General features: G+C 37.8%; 1 long non-coding RNA gene across 2 annotated transcripts; it reads left to right on the top strand.

Moving 5' to 3' along the window:
* Nucleotides 1-3,992: 3,992 nt before the first annotated feature.
* LOC121366216 lies at nucleotides 3,993-19,157 on the top strand. Of its 2 annotated transcripts, XR_005957136.1 has the most exons (7): nucleotides 3,993-4,239; nucleotides 4,935-5,074; nucleotides 6,707-6,896; nucleotides 9,835-9,945; nucleotides 10,312-10,491; nucleotides 13,153-13,338; nucleotides 19,047-19,157. It is a non-coding gene; the product is annotated as an uncharacterized LOC121366216 (long non-coding RNA). The 2 variants fall into 2 exon arrangements; XR_005957137.1 differs by lacking the exon at nucleotides 6,707-6,896 and having other exon boundaries at nucleotides 3,994-4,239.
* Nucleotides 19,158-20,532: the final 1,375 nt, after the last annotated feature.

The following is a 20,532-nucleotide window of genomic DNA, read 5'->3' as shown; positions in this document are numbered from 1 at the left end:
AGATATTTTATTGTAATTGCACATCGTATCCCTTTTTTATAGGTACAGTTATTTAAATTACATTTTTTATTTTTCAAATACGATCAGATGCATTGGTAATCATCAAACTTAAATAAGAAGAAACAAGACAAGGGGAGATAATTTAATCATGCACTTTTACAAAAAAGTAAATACGATTTCTATATTTTTACTGTAGCTAAAATACACTGAAAATATGACTTTTCATCGGATATCATTTTTATGGTTACCTTAGATCTATATATTTTATTGCTATGCATATAATAAACCCAGTTATTTTCATCTAAAATTTCAATTATTTTGTGAAATTATTTTACGAAATTAAACAAATTTTTTTTAATTATTTTTGAAATTCGCAATTGGTGAATTTGGCGAGTGCCAGAGCTAGCCCTACCTTCCACCCCCACCCCCCTCCCCATTTCCAGTCCTCACACAGGAAAGAATTTTGTTTTAACCAAGTGGTCACGCATGGTAGACAAAATCGTTCAAAATTGGCTAATTTAGGCATCAGAGTTTCCATTTATTTAGCGGGTATTTACACAGACTGATGCATTATTTATCAGACATCTTTTACCTTTGAACACATGCATGTCCCTTTAAACTGTGACCGTGAACTTGCCATATAGAGCAGTAGTATAAGGTCATCTTGGCCCTCTTGTTAAGTTTTATGTTGAAGTCCACATTTTACTACAGTACTGTAGACCGATGGCCATCAAGACCGGTCTGTTTAATATAAATGCTACTGCGTTTAAACTGATGAGGAATACATCATCACTACCATAAGATGGGTGTCTATTGAAAGTTACATTTGCTTATTCGGCTTTACGTCAATATACAAACACAAAAGGCGTGGCCTAATGTATTTGATCTTTTCGATGTACAGTAAATGGCGACCTTGACCTTTGACCTACTGTGCTCAAGTCAAATGGGTCATCCACCTGCATGCGAAGTTTGAGGATTCTAGATCAAGATAATTTTGAACAAACCAAATTGCTAACAGACGGACCGACGATTAGCGCCATAACATGATACGCCCCTTTCGGGCGTATAAAAATGTGACCGATAGACCTTGTCTGAACTGTAACTTTATGCGTGGCAGGATTTCCAAATAACCCAGCGAATATGCAGATGTTTTTTTGTGGGGTTTTTTTTTGGGGGGGGGGGGTGGGGGTTGAGGGTAACTGCCCCCACCCTTCCCCCTCTGCTAGCTACGGTCCTGTAAAATCCCATTATTTCTTATTTTATCAGCATTTACGATGGAAAGAAGATCAAGAGATTAATATCCATTCTGCTTATAAAAACGTACATGAGCTAAACATAAATGTAATATGGATTAGTTTATTTTCCATTCTAAATAATAAAAACATTCTACAAATATGTAGGCTACATATTTTATTAACAAACAAATATTAATAAGAAAAACATTCTACATATATGTAGGCCTACATATTTTATTAACAGCAAACAAATATAATAAGAAAAACATTCTACATACATGTATATGTAGACCTACATATTTTATTAACAGCAAACAAATATTAATAAGAAAAACATTCTACAAATATATATAGTATTCTGAATAACAAAGGCCATTCCTGTTTTACCAGTGGTTGGGTCTTTCGACCCGTCTGTATAGACCTGAGTCACATCCGGGTAGATTTCTCCAACCACTGCTTGAAATATAATATTTTTAAAATTAGGATTATTAGTTTTAATTATTATTATTATTATTATAAAGGTAGTCTTCCAGGTGTGAGGTGGGGGTGGGATCGAAACACGCCCTGTTCTAAGTGAATTTTCTTCTCTGTTTTTTTCCTGGACAGCATGACCAGGCCATCCCTAGAAACTTTGCTTGTCACAGTCTAGACCCTCTCCTTCAAAAACACAGGCTACCAAGAAATTATATTTTCTCTACTAAGAAGAACAGCCAGTGCAACACAACTGGTCAACGGTCGTGGTATGTGCTTTCCTGTCAGTGGGAAAGTGCACATCAAAGATCCCTTGTTGCATTAGGAAAAATGTAACGGGTTTCCTCTTGATGACAACGGGTCAGAATTTAATGATATTTGCTCTGCGACTATAAAAATTAAAAAGCATTACATTTACATGGAAACTTTACATCATATGAAAGTAAACGTCATAAGCGTCTTGAATATGTAAAATTTAGACATGTACAAGGGAGACTAAGGATATCTTTGCCAAAACATCAAAAAAATTGTGACGGACGTGACATTTAGGTGTTTTTTTTCAATATCTTTATTAAAAATCCACAATGAAGAAAATATTTATTATAGGCATAGAAACCTTCATACCCTTGTAACTTGTGCATTAAATTTTGGTCAAGAATTAAATAATTAGTTAATTGATTTTTATAACTAATTTGAAATGTCAAGTACGTCACATTTGTTATAATAAAACTTTATTTTTTCTAAAAGTTAGAGTTAAAAACAAAACCTCATGTATTTTTCTACTTCTTTATCTGTTTTAAAAGATTGTGAATTTAATTTTGAAGAATTTCATGTAAAATTGATTAAATTTGAAAATACTTTTTGTGATGGATGTGACATTTTTGTGGCATGAGAATATAAATTTGTTAAGACTGATTGATTAAACATATGGAAAATCTTTACCACAACATATAAACCTTCCTACCCTTGTAACTTGTGCATAGCATGTTAAGTCATGAATTATGATTAGATTTTTATAACAAATTTGAAATGTCACGTCCGTCACGTTTTTAATAAAAGTTTAGTTTTCTCTAAAAGTTATAAAGTTAAAAACAAAACCTCATGTATTTTCCTACTTCTTTATCTGTTTCAAAAGATTGTGAATTTAATTTTGAAGAATTTCACGTGAAATTGATGAAATTTAAAAATACATTTTTGTGATGGACGTGCCAAGATTTTGATTGATTAAAGATATGTATTGTTTTTAGTCACATTATTCATTGCAAAAGTGGGTGCTTTGATGAGCTTAGAATTTTTCATTTCAATGTGCATGGATTGACTACAGGAAAAATGTGATTTCTACTCATTTTAATTTTACTAAATAGTATTACTTTTTCAGAAAATTAGGTCTGAATAATAAAAATCAGCCACACTTTTCCTTTACACTGTAGGAAATAGTCTACTGGTATAATATATAGTTATGATTTGTTGTACATTATAACGTTTAATCAGATGTCATCATTATGTTTTGTTTCAAGATGTCTATCATTTTATGTAACTCTGAATCCGTCACGGTACCTTTAAAGGCATACTGTCACGGATTTAAGGACCTTATTTCTCAAAAAATGGATAATAAATAAAAATTACATTAATTGTTGGAAACCAATTCTAGCTATTGCATCACCTTAACTGAACAATGATGGAGTGAAATCCATGTCAACCCTCTCGGCAATTTTAGTTTTTGAATTATGGACCATTGCCATAATTCAATTATTTTTACAAAATATCATTAATAAATGGAGTATGGTGGTTATGAAGATGGTTGAATAATGTACATTTAGGAAATAATCAAATTATTTTTGTTCTGGTAATACTCTGTTCATGTTCATCATTTATTTCAATTAATGTATTATGTCAAATTATATCATGGAGAGCCTACAGCCTGTTTGCCAATCCATTTCATTTATTTTAAATGAATAAATATTGTTTTAAAAAACAAAAAACCTTTGGTAGACCATTAAATAGGTCAGTGGTCTGTAACAATATGCCTTTAATGATTAATAATTGATTATTAAATTATATCAACTGTCTAGTTATTTTCTCTGCATGTCATTGTAAAACAGCATAGTGACCTAACAAAATAATTATTAAGATATAAAATAGAAGATATAGGAGAGTAGAGTTTATATGTTGAACTTGCAAAACAATTCCTTGCATCCACATGATGTCACGTCCGTCACACTCATTAATATGTACATGTAACCAAAAATACAAGTGAAGTTAACATCTCTTACATGGTTTCTATTAAATAAATTAATTACACATTTTAACACTCAAATTTAAGTTGCGTTAGTGGGTTGGTACTAATAGTGGCATTCTCGCATCACGGACAGCTGCTGGCTTCAGCAGGTACACAATTGTCTCCCTTGTTCCATTGTAGATGTTAATAGTAATGAGATAAAGGAAAATAAGCCAGTGAGGTTATTACAGGGTCACCATGGGTCGGTACTGACAGTGGCGTTGTCGTCTGACGGATAGCTGCTGGCTTCAGCAGGTATGCAGTTGTCTCCCTTGTTCCATGGTAAATCTTAATTATTAAGGTAGTACTCCACCAAATAGCGTCTCGGCTGGGTCAAAGTTCGAAGTGACTTGAACTTTTAATGGAGGAGTTAAAGTCGTGAGTCCTGCCATTGTGTGATAAATGTGACAGTGGTTGCTTTGCATCAAGTATAGTTTTATGTACATGTAGGTAATAAATGCATGCACTTTTATTTGATGCAGTACCAGTGTGCCAAGTACACTTGTGCTTGAAACATACATGGGGTGCCTTTAAAACTAAGCACTACCATTTTGTGCGGATTTGACGGGGCTTGTAACAACGTCCTGCTGTCTCGAAAATGAGCCCCTGGAAGGTGCCATTTAACTCTGTCACTACTTTGGATGAGGTGTTGTAGTATTCATATCTATGGTTCATATTTTGGTTGATAGGGACATACACCACACTGTCTGGCCTGAGGTATTGTTAGTCTGTCATTGTTTTCTTAATTGTGTCTGTTATTATAACCTGTGGGGATATTTTTTAGATTTTGCATAATTATATTCAACTTTCATGGTCGAAGCATGATTTTTTAAGATACAGTTTTAAAAAATATTTTTCATCTTCTTGGTGTTTTTCATACAGTGCATACAGAACCTTTCTTTACCGACATCTTCTAAGTTTATATGTCATTGGGTTTTTTGTTTATTTAGTTGCAGAGTTCTGTTGTGTTCCACTTTGTGCAAAGCTGAAATGATCTTACTACCCGATGACTCTACAGGCCCATTATTGATGCTGTACACTGCACTGTGTGCCCTCCCTGAGAACTTTCTGCTGAAAGTTGTGTGTCTTGGTAATGGTTTTCTAATGCTTTTATTGACAGCCTCAGATTTTTGTGTGTTTGTATTAAATTTAGTCATTTGTAACATTTTGGGTCCGAGACGATAGTCTATGCACTTCCTTAATTCAGTGTCGTTGTTAGTGGCAATTTTGAAGTGCGAATCTAGAATGTCTTATACATTTGTTGTGATTGCCTTGATAACAGGCTGCAATGGCATTGGATGTGTGAGACAGTGCATGCATGAATTTCGGAATGTTTTCTGTGTGTATTCTATAAGCCTGTTCCTACTCTGCCTGGCACCTAAAAGCAGAGTGGTATGTACAAATGTCACAGCACAAACGTGGCCGAAAGCACACACCCCTTCTTTCTTCCGCCGGGAAGTCCCACATCAGTTGACCATGGCATTCTGGAGACAAAGTGAGGTGGTCGTTGTATGTACTATTCATCATTTGCTCCAGTTTGTCCATGTGGAGGACCCTGTTTGTGTCTGCCTCTGATCTGTTGATAAAACCCAAATAGAAGCCCATAAATACTAGCACTACCTCATTTCTTAATGTTTTCTGGTATCTAGCATTTTCATTGATAGATTATCTCCCTTGGACTGTTGGACTGTTTTCACCAGTGCTACCATGCCAAACTGCCATTGTTTGCAAGCCATATTTTCCAAATCTTGACTCTGTGATTGTGGTTGTAATCACATAAATAGTGTATTTATCCAACAAAAAATGTGATTTGCATGCTACAAGGTATGTAATGTGTAACTTTCATATAAAAGGTATAATTTAATTGCTTTTTGCTTTTTTTTTTCCCTTTCCAACCTATCTCTGCCCTGATACATGCATGTAAGAACTATTGTAAGAAGTCAATTAGAATATGTAGGGTATTCAGATTAAGTACATTAGCATCATTTACCTTGAACCTATTGTGCTGTTCAAACACTGCTCGGTTTCAGTTGGTGGGTCTGCCACAGATCGCAATATTCGATATGGCGCTGTCGTCGGCAATTGTCCAACTTGGACACCATGAGCCTCAGTGTCCAAGATTTTTTTTTGGTCATGGACTTGGTCAGTCTAGCCGTCCGTCTCATTTCGTACACACCTGTATTCACTTTCGCACACTTCCTGGATTTATTGTGTGGAACGCCCCCTTTTTTAAATCCACATTTTGCACTTTTTTTTAAAAGTGCAAGAAACTCAGGAATGTCCCTTTAAAACCTTTAGCATCCGGGTCTGTCATCATGTAATGTACGTCGATACTGTCATTTTTTAAGTCAGTTGAACAGTCCTTAGCCCAAGTGTTTTACATCTGCAATGGACGTTGTCATTGGGATATTGAGAGAGCGTGTTCGATTATTCACACATGTATGTGATTGACTAATGCTGTGATGTATGGAGCATAATTTATTTTTTTGTAGGAATATTCAACACTTGTTTCTGTGATGTGTTGTGTTCTGTTACTGTGTAGACCACCTGAAAGGAGTCTTTCCATCCCAGAATATAATGGATTGTTGTACATGCCATCACAGTGTAAATTTACTGCATTTGGTTGACAACCCCTGATAGTGTACTGTTTTAAAATTCTTTCTCCTAGCCTGCTTGTCGGTTTTCTTACTGTTTGTAATAGTGGTACATACTTTGTTTGCAGTTTTTTGACACCCCGCAACAGCCGGTGCTGGTATGTTCATGCAGAGACACAGGAGCCGGAAGTTTTGAACCCCAATGGGCATTATAGTGAGACCGATCTGCACACATACATTTGGCTGAGCTGCCTTACGGCCTCGGGACCTTTGGTTGGAATTGTCCACCTCTGTGTACAAGTTGTACATACTAGAGTGGTATGTTCAAATGTTACAGCACAAACGCTGCTGAGTGTACATACCCCCTTTCTTTCTTCTGCTGGGAAGTCCCACATCAGTTGACCATGGCATTCAGGAGACAAAGTGCGGTGGTCGTTGTACGTATTGTTCATCATTTGCTCCAGTTTACCCACCTCGGTGGCATCGTGGTTAGGCCATCGGTCTACAGGCTGGTAGGTAATGGGTTCGGATCCCAGTCGAGGCATGGGATTTTTAATCCAGATACCGACTTCAAACCCTGAGTGAGTGCTCCGCAAGGCTCAATAGGTATGTGTAAACCACTTGCACTGATCAGTGATCCATAACTGGTTCAACAAAGGCCATGGTTTGTGCTATCCTGCCTGTGGGAAGCATAAATAAAAGATCCCTTGCTGCTAATCGGAAAGCGTAGCCCATGTAGTGGGGACAGCGGGTTTCCACTCAAAATCTGTGTGGTCCTTAACCATAAGTCTGATGCCATATAACCGTAAATAAAATGTGTTGAGTATGTCGTTAAATAAAACATTTCTTTCTTTCTTTGCTCCAGTTTGCCCTTGTGGAGGACCCTGTATGTGTCGGCCTCCAATCTGTTGATAAAACCCAAATAGGAAGGAAAAGGAAGGAATGTTTTATTTAACGACGCACTCAACACATTTTATTTACGGTTATACGACATCGGACATATGGTTACGGACCACACAGATATTGAGAGAGGAAACTTGCTGTCGCCACGTCATGGGCTACTCTTTTCGATTGGCAGAAAGGGATCTTTTATATGCATCATCCCACAAACAGGATTACACATACCACCAGTCGTGGTGCACTGGCTGACCCAAAATAGAAGCTCATAAATACTAGCACTACCTCATTTCTTAATGTTTTCCTGTATCTAGCATTTTCATTGTTAGATTATCTCCCTTGGACTGGGGCAACACGTAGCCCAGTGGTAAAGCGCTTGCTTGATGCGTGGTCGGTTTGACATCGTTCCCCGTCAATGGACCCATTGGGCTATTTCTCGCTCCAGCCAGTTGACAATTGCAGGGGATGTATTGTATTCTGTTTTACGTGTGCCATTCTGAGCTCAAACGTGTTCTGAAAAGAGGTTAATAATTAAAGGGAGAGATGTCATGTTTTAAATAACCAGTTGTCTGTTGCAGGGGATGTATTGTATTCTGTTTTAGTCCACCACCGGTCCAACCGAATGGGAGTACGGGTTTCGTCTCCGGCATGTCTGTCTGTCTGTCCCTCCATCCGTCTGTACCACATGTAGCTTTCGAGATTTTTTTCCGCAGTATCTCGGGATGGTTGTAGGAAGTGATATTATTTTAAAGAGACTGCCCTCACTTTGATGCCATTTCCTCTCATCCTCAGGTATGTGGAACAGAGCTACTGTATCCCATGAAAGAAAGCCATGTAAGAAATTTCTATCTTACATGGGATATCACACTCTTGCATTTAACATGACGGCGGTGGTAATATATGACGTCATATTAATGTGAGGATGTGACGTGAGGTCATTCGACACAGTTTTAAATTAATATTTTGTTAGTAAAACCTGCATTTTACAGGCTATCTTGTTAATTTGCAGTGTTAAATTTTATTTAACACATGAAACAAACACGGCAAATACGATAGTGTAGTTTATTTATGACACAATGGTCAAATAAAAAAAGTTACTTGTTCAGCCATCTTTGTCTGTCCGTGTAAAATAATGGTTTATTTACCGAATGAATGAGAGAAAAAGACTCCATCATATGCGGTCATGTGGGATAGAAAAAGTTCACCCTCATCCCAGCACCTCGGGTGCACTTTTGATGGAGTCTTATATTCTTACACACCCATTGGCGAGAACATCATGCGTTATTGTTGATAACACATGGGGTTGTTTACACTTGTACGTGTGTTAACAATTTCAAGACATGACTGGCTGCTCCTAGGTGATGACCAGGTCACCAGTGCCATGCATCCAATGAAAAACAACATGGTGGAAATCGATTACACTGTGACGTATGTAGTTAACCTGTTAATCATGTGTCTGTGATGTGTAAGTCAGCTACAAGTGCAACGGCTATAAATAGCTTGTAGTCACAAAAGATGTTAAAATTTGCTTAAATCCTGATTTTGAGGATATGTAAGAAATATATAATACATTCGGGTCTGTTAGATACCATTTATCTCAGAACTGTTTGTTTAAAAACGTATAAAACTCGCTTTTGCTACCTTAGATACATTTTAAAACAACTCGTTGTGAGATAATTGGTATCTAATGGCCACTCGTGTATTATTCTCTATTTAACACATTACGGGCTACCGTATATAAAACTTTTTCACATCTAAACATACATATTAAATGCATTTTATTGATTAAAATATCAATGTCTGTATATTCATTTGTTTCTGATTTTCCTAATATTTACATTATCACAAACTGGATGTTACCCCTCAGTATGTACAAAGAAAATATATGTTAGGAAATAAAATGAAATAAAATAAAATAACTATTATCCACATCGTTCAAGATATTCAGGGAAATATAACCAGTGTGACACATATGTGTCATAATGATTTCACGTGCACACCGAACTATGTCATTTAATATCCTATTTATTATCCATAATCGATCTTAATTTACATCACTCAACTCGTTTGGTTGTCGTTCCTGAAGTATAAAGTTGTAGTGTGCCTACTTGGATGTATCACTTAAGGATTGTCTGTTATTTCTTTTACGTTCATCGGGGTATAAACAAAAAATAAAATCATCAGCAAACTGTGAATCGCCGAAGCCGTTCTCACAGAAGTCTGCGGATGAGGTTTTTTGTTCATATCCAGATGAACGTGAAAGAAATAACATACAATACTTATATTATCTTGAATGAAACAAAGATATTTTTTTAACCCTATGGTTGATTGTGAATCATGTTAACCCATTATCTTCCAGTGGGAAGGAAGGCTGGAGACGGAGGTGTTAAAGAATATCAACACGAAGTATGACGGGTTACCGTCCACCAATGACACTTTCACAGCCACTTTAAACGATCTGCAGCAAAATGTACGTATTAAAGATGCATGTTTGGTTATTCCAGAGACTACACTGACATTCCAAAATTACCTTTTTATTGTGAAAATATATGGGAATAAAAGAAGTTTTCCAGACTTTTGTCTTTTTTTACAATGCGTGAAAATATTGAGATGAAATTTTATATATAGCTTTATCACATACAGTTACAAATCAAGTTTGACGTTCAGGGCAATTTACCCGTTTTTCACAGAGTTATGACCCTTGAATTTAGGAAAATGAAAATTTGTTACGCTTTATCAATACTCTCAGAATCCTCATTTAAAAAGCGGTTAGTAGAATTAAAAACGTCAACTAATAACTGAAATATTATTTTAAAATCGATGTTCTTTGTTACAGCAAAAATGTTGTGGTTGGAGAAACGTGACAAATTTTGAGATGACGGGAAACCAGTGGAATAGAACTTTGTCAAACGGAAGTGCCGCCATCATACTGGAAGCGTGCTGTAAACCGGCCAACGAGACGGAGACGTTCAGATGTGTTACAGCGCCCTCTGTTGACAACTCCTATGTAAATAAGGTTAGTAATTTCAAAGTAAAATACACAAGTTTACTTAACCCCTGCAATTAAGAAAATGTCAACGGCAAAGAACATACCGTGGGGAATGTTTTTTTTAAAATATAGTTCACAGCATAAAAAGTGCTGCGGAGAATTAAACTGCCCAACAGTCTCCACGGCAACGTTGAGAATTGCAGCGGATGAGTTGTATTCTGTTACTTTTTACGTCTGCCATTCTGAGCTGAAACGCGTTCTGAATAGAGGTTAATAATTAAAGGCAGAGAAGTCATGTTTTAAATAACCAGTTTTCTGTGGTAAAGTTATCTCCCATTTTCACTGAAACGTTTTAGTCCACCACCCGTCCAACCGAATGGGAGTACAGGTTTCGTCTCCGGCATCTCTGTGTCTCTGTCTGTTGTTTGTCCCTCTGTCCGTCTGTACCACATGTAGCATCTTATATGACAGTTTTCACAGGAAGCAAATCTCACTTCCTATAAGAGAATGGCTTATTTGCTTAATGCTTGGCACACACCTGCAGATTAAAGTCCGACTCGACAGTCGCTTCTAGTCTCAAGTTTTGCCCTGATTAGACTGTCACATCGGATGGGGTGTTTTGGTGCACATTTTCAGACTACTGTCGAGTCGGCGTTAATCGGTAAACATGAGCCAATCATTAGCCAAACTTACTTCGTCCTTATATCCAATTAAGGTTCAAGCACGCTGTCTTGGTCACACACCTCTACCTCTCGCTCTCTCTCTCTCCCCTCTCTGGACCAATGGGATGACATTATATTGTAATGAATGCAATAGAAATTTAATTTTATATATATATATATATATATATATATATATATATATATATATATATATATATACATATATATATATATACATGTATATATACATGTATATATACATGTATATATACATGTATATATACATGTATGTATAGATATATATGTATAGATATATATGTATATGTATATATATATATATATAAATATATATATAAATATATATATAAATTATGAAATATGCCGATAATATGTACTGGTAGGTATTATTTTAATATTATAATCATTAACAATAAAATTTTCCATTCTCTGTTACTGATAATAAAAACAGTGATATTAAATTTTTCATCACCTGTTCTAAATTATATCATGCTTCTGGATGCCACTACTTGCTTAGATTGTCGTGTTCCATGTACAAAGAATAATAAAACATTTCCATTCCTTGTCACAGATTTTGCGGTTGTGATTTTTAATTAGATCTACTTGTTCTAACTACGCTGGTATACAAGAAGCTATTATGTGGTATACTAGCGAGTTTTTTCTTTCCCCTGTTTATTTGTCTTTGTCTATCCGATATCATAAGATATACGGGCGGATCCAGCATTTTGTAATGGACGGGTGGGGGGGGAGGGGGGTCCACAAAATTCTAAAATGGGCAATTGGCAAAGGAGCTGAGCCGAGCTCCCAAATAGAGCGAGACTGGGTGGGGTGGGGGCAGGGGTTGGATTTATAAGGGGCCAATTGCCCCGGGCACCCTTTCCAAAGCACCCCCCCCCCCCTCCCCTCCAATCTAAGGACTTCCTTTATAAAAAGAATGTAATAATTATAAAATTAGTTTTATTATTAAAAAGAATTAACAAAGTGTGTGTGTGTGTGGAGGGGACATCAGAAAATAGAAACACCCCGGATACCCCGCCCATGTTGAGGGGCCCCCCGAACCTGAAGTGCCCCCCCCCCCCACTTGGCCTAAATCCGGCCCTGGGTGGGGGTGAGGGTGTTGGTTCAGAATCATGCTCCCCGAAAACTTTTGAAATAGAGATTTGTATAAATCATTTAGGTATCTACATTAAAAAAATCTGCCCAAGCGTCCACTAAAGTGTTTTTTATCAATCGTTTCAGTTCGACATAACCTAAAATAATGAAATAAAATGTTTTGAAAAGAACAACTATTTTTATGTGCAAATGGTGTGCGGGCACCAATGTGTAAAAGTTTTGTTTGTTTTAAAGGTACCACTAGAGCACATTGATTTAGTAATCATTGGCTATTGGATGTCAAACATTTGGCTATTTTTGACAGGTAGTCTTAGAGAGGAAACCCGTTACATTTTCCCATTAGTAGCAAGGGATCTTTTATATGCACCATTCCACAGACAGGATAGCACATACCACGGCCTTTGATATACCAGTCTTGGTGCACTGGCTGGTTTGAAAACTGAATGTTGTAACATTTTGCTGGTATAACTCTACAGCACCTTTAAAACCTTTAGCATCCGGGTCTGTTGTCATGTAATGTACGTCGAGACCGTCATTTTTTAAGTCAGTTGAACAGTCCTTAGCCCAAGTGTTTTACATCTCCAATTGGGAGTCATTGGGATATTGAGAGATCATGTTGGATTATTCACACATGTATGTGATTGACTAATGCTGTGATGTTGGAGCATAATTTATTTTTTGTAGCAATATTCAACACTTGTTTCTGTGATGTGTTGTGTTCTGTTACTGTGTAGGCCACCTGAATATAATGGATTGTTTTACATGCCATCACAGTGTAAATTTACTGCATTTGGTTGAAAACCCCTGATAGTGTTTACTGTTTTAAAATTCTTTCTCCTAGCCTGCATGTCGGTTTTGTTACTGTTTCTAATAGTGTCACATACTTTGTTTGCAGTTTTTTGACACCCCGCAACAGACGGTGCTAGTATGTTCATGCAGAGACACAGGAGCCGGAAGTTTTGAACCCCAATGGGCATTATAGTGAGACTGATCTGCACGGATACATTTGGCTGACCTGCCTTACGGCTTCGGGACTTTTGGTTGGAATTGTCCACCTCAGTGTACAACACGTACTAAAGTGGTATGTACAAATGTTAAAACACAAACACTGCAGAGTGCACATACCCCCTTTCTTTCTTCCGCTGGGAAGTCCCACATCAGTTGACCATGGCATTCAGGAGACAAAGTGCGGTGGTCGTTGTACGTATTGTTCATCATTTGCTCCAGTTTACCCACCTCGGTGGCATAGTGGTTAGGCCATCAGTCTACAGGCTGGTAGGTAATGGGTTCGAATCCCAGTCGAGGCATGGGATTTTTAATCCAGATACCGACTCCAAACCCTAAGTGAGTGCTCCGCAAGGCTCAATAGGTAGGTGTAAACCACTTGCACCGATCAGTGATCCATAACTGGTTCAACAAAGGCCATGGTTTGTGCTATCCTGCCTGTGGGAAGCGCAAATAAAAGATCCCTTGCTGCTAATCGGAAAGAGTAGCCCATGTAGTGGCGACAGCGGGTTTCCGCTCAAAATCTGTGTGGTCCTTAACCATGTCTGACGCCATATAACCGTAAATAAAATGTGTTAAGTACCTCGTTAAATAAAACATTTCTTTCTGTCTTTGCTCCAGTTTGCCCATGTGGAGGACCCTGTATGTGTCGGCCTCCGATCTGTTGATGAAACCCAGATAGGAAGGAAAAGGAAGGAATGTTTTATTTATAACGACACTCAACACATTTTATTTACAGTTATACGACATCGGACATATGGTTAACGACCACACAGATATTGAGAGAGGAAACTTGCTGTCGCCACGTCATGGGCTACTCTTTTTTCGATTGGCAGCAAGGGATCCTTTATATGCATCATCCCACAGACAGGATTACACATACCACGGCCTTTGATATACCAGTCTGACCCAAATAGAAGCTCATAAATACTAGCACTACCTCATTTCTTAATGTTTTCTTGTATCTAACATTTTCAATGATAGATTATCTCCCTTGGACTGGGGCAAGACGTAGCCCAGTGGTAAAGTGCTCGCATGATGTGTGGTCAGTTTTGAGATCGATCCCCATCAGTGGGCCCATTGGGCTATTTCTTGCTCCAGCCAGTGCACCATTACTTGTACATCAAAAGCCGTGGTATGTGCTATCTTGTTTATGGAATGGTGCATATAAAAGATCCCTTGCTGCTAACCAAAAAGAGTAGCCCATGAAGTGGCGACAGCCGTTTCCTCCCTCAATATCTGTACGACTCATAACCATATGTCCAACGCTATATAACCGTAAATAAAATGTGCTGAGTGCGTCGTTAAATAAACCAGTTCCTTCCCTTGGACTGTTTTGACCAGTGTTACCATGGCAAATTGAGGGTGTTTGTAAGGGCAGGACGTAGCCATATAACCATAAATAAAATGTGTTGAGTGCGTCGTTAAATAAACCAGTTCCTTCCCTTGGACTGTTTTGACCAGTGTTACCATGGCAAATTGAGGGTGTTTGTAAGGGCAGGACGTAGCCATATAACCATAAATAAAATGTGTTGAGTGCGTTGTTAAATAAACCAGTTCCTTCCCTTGGACTGTTTTGACCAGTGTTACCATGGCAAATTGAGGGTGTTTGTAAGGGCAGGACGTAGCCATATAACCATAAATAAAATGTGTTGAGTGCATTGTTAAATAAACCAGTTCCTTCCCTTGGACTGTTTTGACCAGTGTTACCATGGCAAATTGAGGGTGTTTGTAAGGGCAGGACGTAGCCATATAACCATAAATAAAATGTGTTGAGTGCGTTGTTAAATAAACCAGTTCCTTCCCTTGGACTGTTTTGACCAGTGTTACCATGGCAAATTGAGGGTGTTTGTAAGGGCAGGACGTAGCCATATAACCATAAATAAAATGTGTTGAGTGCGTTGTTAAATAAACCAGTTCCTTCCCTTGGACTGTTTTGACCAGTGTTACCATGGCAAATTGAGGGTGTTTGTAAGGGCAGGACGTAGCCATATAACCATAAATAAAATGTGTTGAGTGCGTTGTTAAATAAACCAGTTCCTTCCCTTGGACTGTTTTGACCAGTGTTACCATGGCAAATTGAGGGTGTTTGTAAGGGCAGGACGTAGCCATATAACCATAAATAAAATGTGTTGAGTGCGTCGTTAAATAAACCAGTTCCTTCCCTTGGACTGTTTTGACCAGTGTTACCATGGCAAATTGAGGGTGTTTGTAAGGGCAGGACGTAGCCCAGTGGGAAAATGCTCGCTTGATGCGCGGTCGGTCTAGGATCGATCCCCAACGGTGGACCTATGGGGCTATTTCTCGCTCTAGCCAGTGCACCACGACTGGTATATATCAAAGGCTGTCCTGTCTAGGATGGTGTATATAAAAAATACTTTGCTGTTAATCAAAAGGAGTAGTCCATGAAGTGGCGACAGCAGGTTTCCTCTCTCAATATCTGTGTGGTCTTTAACCATAATATAGTATGTCAGACGCCATATAACCGTAAATAAAATGTGTTGAGTGCGTCGTAAAATAAAACATTTCCTTCCTTTACTTTTGTTATCCTCTCAACTTGTCTAAATTCAGACAACAATTTGTTATAAAATCACTCATTCACTGAACAATTCAGTGGGAAAATGCTCGCTTGATGCGCGGTCGGTCTAGGATCGATCCCCATCGGTGGGCCTATGGGGCTATTTCTCACTCTAGCCAGTGCACCACGACTGGTATATCAAAGTCTGTGGTATGTGCTATCCTGTCTGTGGGATGGTGCATATAAAAGATCCCATGCTACTAATGAAAAAATGTAGTGGGTTTCATCTCTGTGACTGTAAAAATCACCATATGTTTGACATCCAATAACCGATGATTAATAAATCAGTGTGCTTTAGTGGTGTTGTTAACAAAACAAACTTTATTTATTTGTGTTTGTAATCACACAAATTGTGTAAAACAAAAGAAGATTTAAAAAAGTCTGCCCCCCCCCCCCCCCCCCCCCCCCACACACACACAATATATGGCAGCACGTACGCCTATAGATGCCAAAACATGAACAATGGATTTGGAAATTTCCAATAGTTCATGTGCACGTTTCAGTCTGCTTCATCTTCAAGCATGGGATCATTTTGCAGAAATGGACAATTAGGTGTCAGTACAATCAATTTGTTCGCGTTCGCATTGAACCCCCACCGCTCCACACACCCCACTTCGGAAATATACCTTTCTCGGGATGGTTGTAGGAAGTGATATTATTTTAAAGAGACTGCCCTCTCTTTGATTCCATTTTCTTACAGAATCGCTGCCGAGAACATCATGGGTTATTATTGATAACACATGGGTTGTTTACACACATTTTCTTACACTCCCGTTGGCGAGAACATCATGCGTTATTATTGATAGCACATGGGTTGTTTACACACATTTTCTTACACACCTGTTGTTATTATTGATAGCACATGGGTTGTTTACAAACATTTTCTTACACACCTGTTGTTATTATTGATAACACATGGGTTGTTTACACACATTTTCTTACACACCCGTTGGCGAGAACATCGTGCGTTATTAGTGATAGCACATGGGTTGTTTACACACATTTTCTTACACTCCCGTTGGCGAGAACATCGTGCGTTATTATTGATAGCACATGGGTTGTTTACACACATTTTCTTACACTCCTGTTGGCGAGAACATCGTGCGTTATTATTGATAACACATGGTTTGTTTACACACATTTTCTTACACACCCGTTGGCGAGAACATCGTGCATTATTATTGATAGCACATGGGTTGTTTACACACATTTTCTTACACTCCCGTTGGCGAGAACATCGTGCGTTATTATTGATAGCACATGGGTTGTTTACACACATTTTCTTACACTCCCGTTGGCGAGAACATCGTGCGTTATTATTGATAGCACATGGGTTGTTTACACACATTTTCTTACACTCCCGTTGGCGAGAACATCATGTGTTATTATTGATAGCACATGGTTTGTTTACACACATTTTCTTACACACCTGTTGTTATTATTGATAGCACATGGGTTGTTTACAAACATTTTCTTACACACCTGTTGTTATTATTGATAGCACATGGGTTGTTTACAAACATTTTCTTACACACCTGTTGTTATTATTGATAACACATAGGTTGTTTACACACATTTTCTTACACACCCGTTGGCGAGAACATCGTGCGTTATTAGTGATAGCACATGGGTTGTTTACACACATTTTCTTACACTCCCGTTGGCGAGAACATCGTGCGTTATTATTGATAGCACATGGGTTGTTTACACACATTTTCTTACACTCCCGTTGGCGAGAACATCGTGCGTTATTATTGATAACACATGGTTTGTTTACACACATTTTCTTACACACCCGTTGGCGAGAACATCGTGCGTTATTATTGATAGCACATGGGTTGTTTACACACATTTTCTTACACTCCCGTTGGCGAGAACATCATGCGTTATTATTGATAGCACATGGGTTGTTTACACACATTTTCTTACACTCCCGTTGGCGAGAACATCATGTGTTATTATTGATAGCACATGGTTTGTTTACACACATTTTCTTACACACCTGTTGTCATTATTGATAGCACATAGGTTGTTTACACACATTTTCTTACACACCCATTGGCGAGAACATCATGCGTTATTATTGATAACAAATGGGTTGTTTTCACACGTACATGTACGTGTGTTAACAATTTCAAGACATATGACTGGCTGCTCCTAGGTGATGACCAGCTCACCAGTGCCATGCATACGGTGGAAATTGATTACACTGTGACATATATAGTTAACCTGTCAATCATGTGTCTGTGACGCGTAAGTCAGCTACAAATGCAAAAGCTGTAAATAACTTGTAGTCGAAAAAGATGTTAAAATTTGCTTAAAACCTGGTTTTGAGGATATGTCAGAAATAGAATAATACATTTGGGTCCGTTAGATACCATTTATCTCACAACTTGTTGTTTAAAAACGTATCAAACTCGCTTTCGCTCCTTATATACATTTTAAAACAATTTGTGAGATCAATGGTATCTAACGGCCACTCGTGTATTATTCTCTATTTAACACATTTCGGGCTATATAAAACTTTTTCACATCTAAATGCATTTTATTGATTAAAATATCAATGTCTGTATATTCATTTGTTTGTGATTTTCCTAATATTTACATTATCACAAACTGGATTTTGCCCCTCGGTATGTACAAAGAAAATATATGTTAGGAAATAAAATGAATTATTATCCACAGCTTTCAAGATATTCAGGGAAATATAACCAGTGTGACACATATGTGTCATAATGATTTCACGTGCACACCGAACTATGTCATTTTTGGTAGCGACATGATAAATTAATGAGACTTCCCCATTTTTGACTGAAGGCATTCCTGAGGTTAAAAATAAAACACTTGTGGATATCAAATAGACCAATTAGTGGAAACAAATTGCCCCGAAAATAATAAAAATGCCCCAAAAATGTTAGTCTACTGTACCTTGCCAAATTTCTTGGGAAAACATCATACGTAATTGACCTATAGTTGATATTTATAGGATATTAAACAAGCTTCCATTTCGTATGATGCTTATGTCCCGAGTGAAATAATTGTTAGTTGTCACAAGCTTTAGACAAAAAAAATTATTTCTTGAGGGACATAAACATGATACGAAATGGTAGCGAATTTAATATCCTATTTATTATCCATAATAGATCTTAATTTACATCACTCAACTCGTTTGGTTGATGTTCCTGAAACATAAAGTTATCTTCCAGTGGGAAGGAAAGCTGGACACGGAGGTGTTAAAGAATATCACCACTAAGTACGACGGGTTACCGTCCACCAATGACGCTTTCACAGCCGCTTTAAACGATCTGCAGCAAAATGTACGTATTAAAGATGCATGTTTGGTTATTTTCAGAGACTACACTGACATTCCAAAATTACCTTTCTATTAGTCCAACCGGAGGGGACTATAAGTTTCATTTCCATCCGTCCATCCGTCCATCCATCTGTCCATCCCAGATATGTTTTACGTTTTTGTTTGTTGTTTTTTTGTTTGTTTTTTCCATATTTTTGCAGAAGGCTTTGATATATTGAGCTGAAATTTTGTGTATAGTTCCATCATGTACTGTTACAGATCAAGTTTGACATTCATGGCGATTTACGGAGTTATGGTCCTTGAACTTAGGAGATGTGAACATATGTTTTCGGGACATGTTTTTCAGAAGACCTTTAGATATTGAGCTGCCATATAGGTTTACAGATCAAGTTTGACTTTCATGGCGATTTACCCATTTTTAACGGAGATATGATCCTTGGACTTAGGAGATGACAAAATTTGTTCTCCGCATTTTTGCAATGCCTGGAGATATGAATCAAGCTTTATCATTTGTATATAACTTTACAGATCAAGTTGAAGTTTCGTGGTGATTTACCCACTTTTCAGAGTGATGGCCCTTGAATTTAGGAGATATGAAAAATTGTTGGGCCCGGTAGGGGACATGTATTGTTTTAGCAGTACTTTCAAAATGTTTGTTTTCAGAGACTACAGTGACATTCCAAAATTACCGGACTTTTGTCTCTTTTTACAATGCCTGAAAATATTGAGATAAAATTTTATATATAACTTACCGTACTGTTGTCTCTTTTTTTACAATGCCTGAAAATATTGAGATAAAATTTTAGTATATAAAGATGTCTACTGATACCTGAATGATTATATTATTAGTGCCCTACCGGTCCAAACGGAGGAGACTATAGAATTTCATCTCCGAATTTCTTTTACGCTTTAGCTGTCCGTTCGTCCGTGGCACGTATAGTTTAAAAAGTTGTTAGTAGAAATAAAGATGTCTACTGATACCTGAATGATTATATTATTAGTGCCCTACCGGTCCAAACGGAGGAGACTATAGGTTTCATCTCCGTCCCTCTGTCTGTCTGCCTGTCCGTTCGTCCGTGGCACGTATAGTTTATTGTTAGTAGAAATAAAGATGTCTACTGATACCTGAATGATTATATTATTAGTGCCCTACCGGTCCAAACGGAGGAGACTATAGGTTTCATCTCCGTCCCTCTGTCTGTCTGCCTGTCCGTTCGTCCGTGGCACGTATAGTTTATTGTTAGTAGAAATAAAGATGTCTACTGATACCTGAATGATTATATTATTAGTGCCCTACCGGTCCAAACGGAGGAGACTATAGGTTTCATCTCCGTCCCTCTGTCTGTCTGCCTGTCCGTTCGTCCGTGGCACGTATAGTT

This window comes from Gigantopelta aegis, unplaced genomic scaffold, assembly GCF_016097555.1.
Source record: "Gigantopelta aegis isolate Gae_Host unplaced genomic scaffold, Gae_host_genome ctg5023_pilon_pilon:::debris, whole genome shotgun sequence".
Lineage (NCBI taxonomy): Eukaryota > Metazoa > Mollusca > Gastropoda > Neomphalida > Peltospiridae > Gigantopelta > Gigantopelta aegis.
The sequence above is the reverse complement of the archived record's forward strand: the minus strand, read 5'-3'. Positions and strand labels throughout refer to the sequence as shown.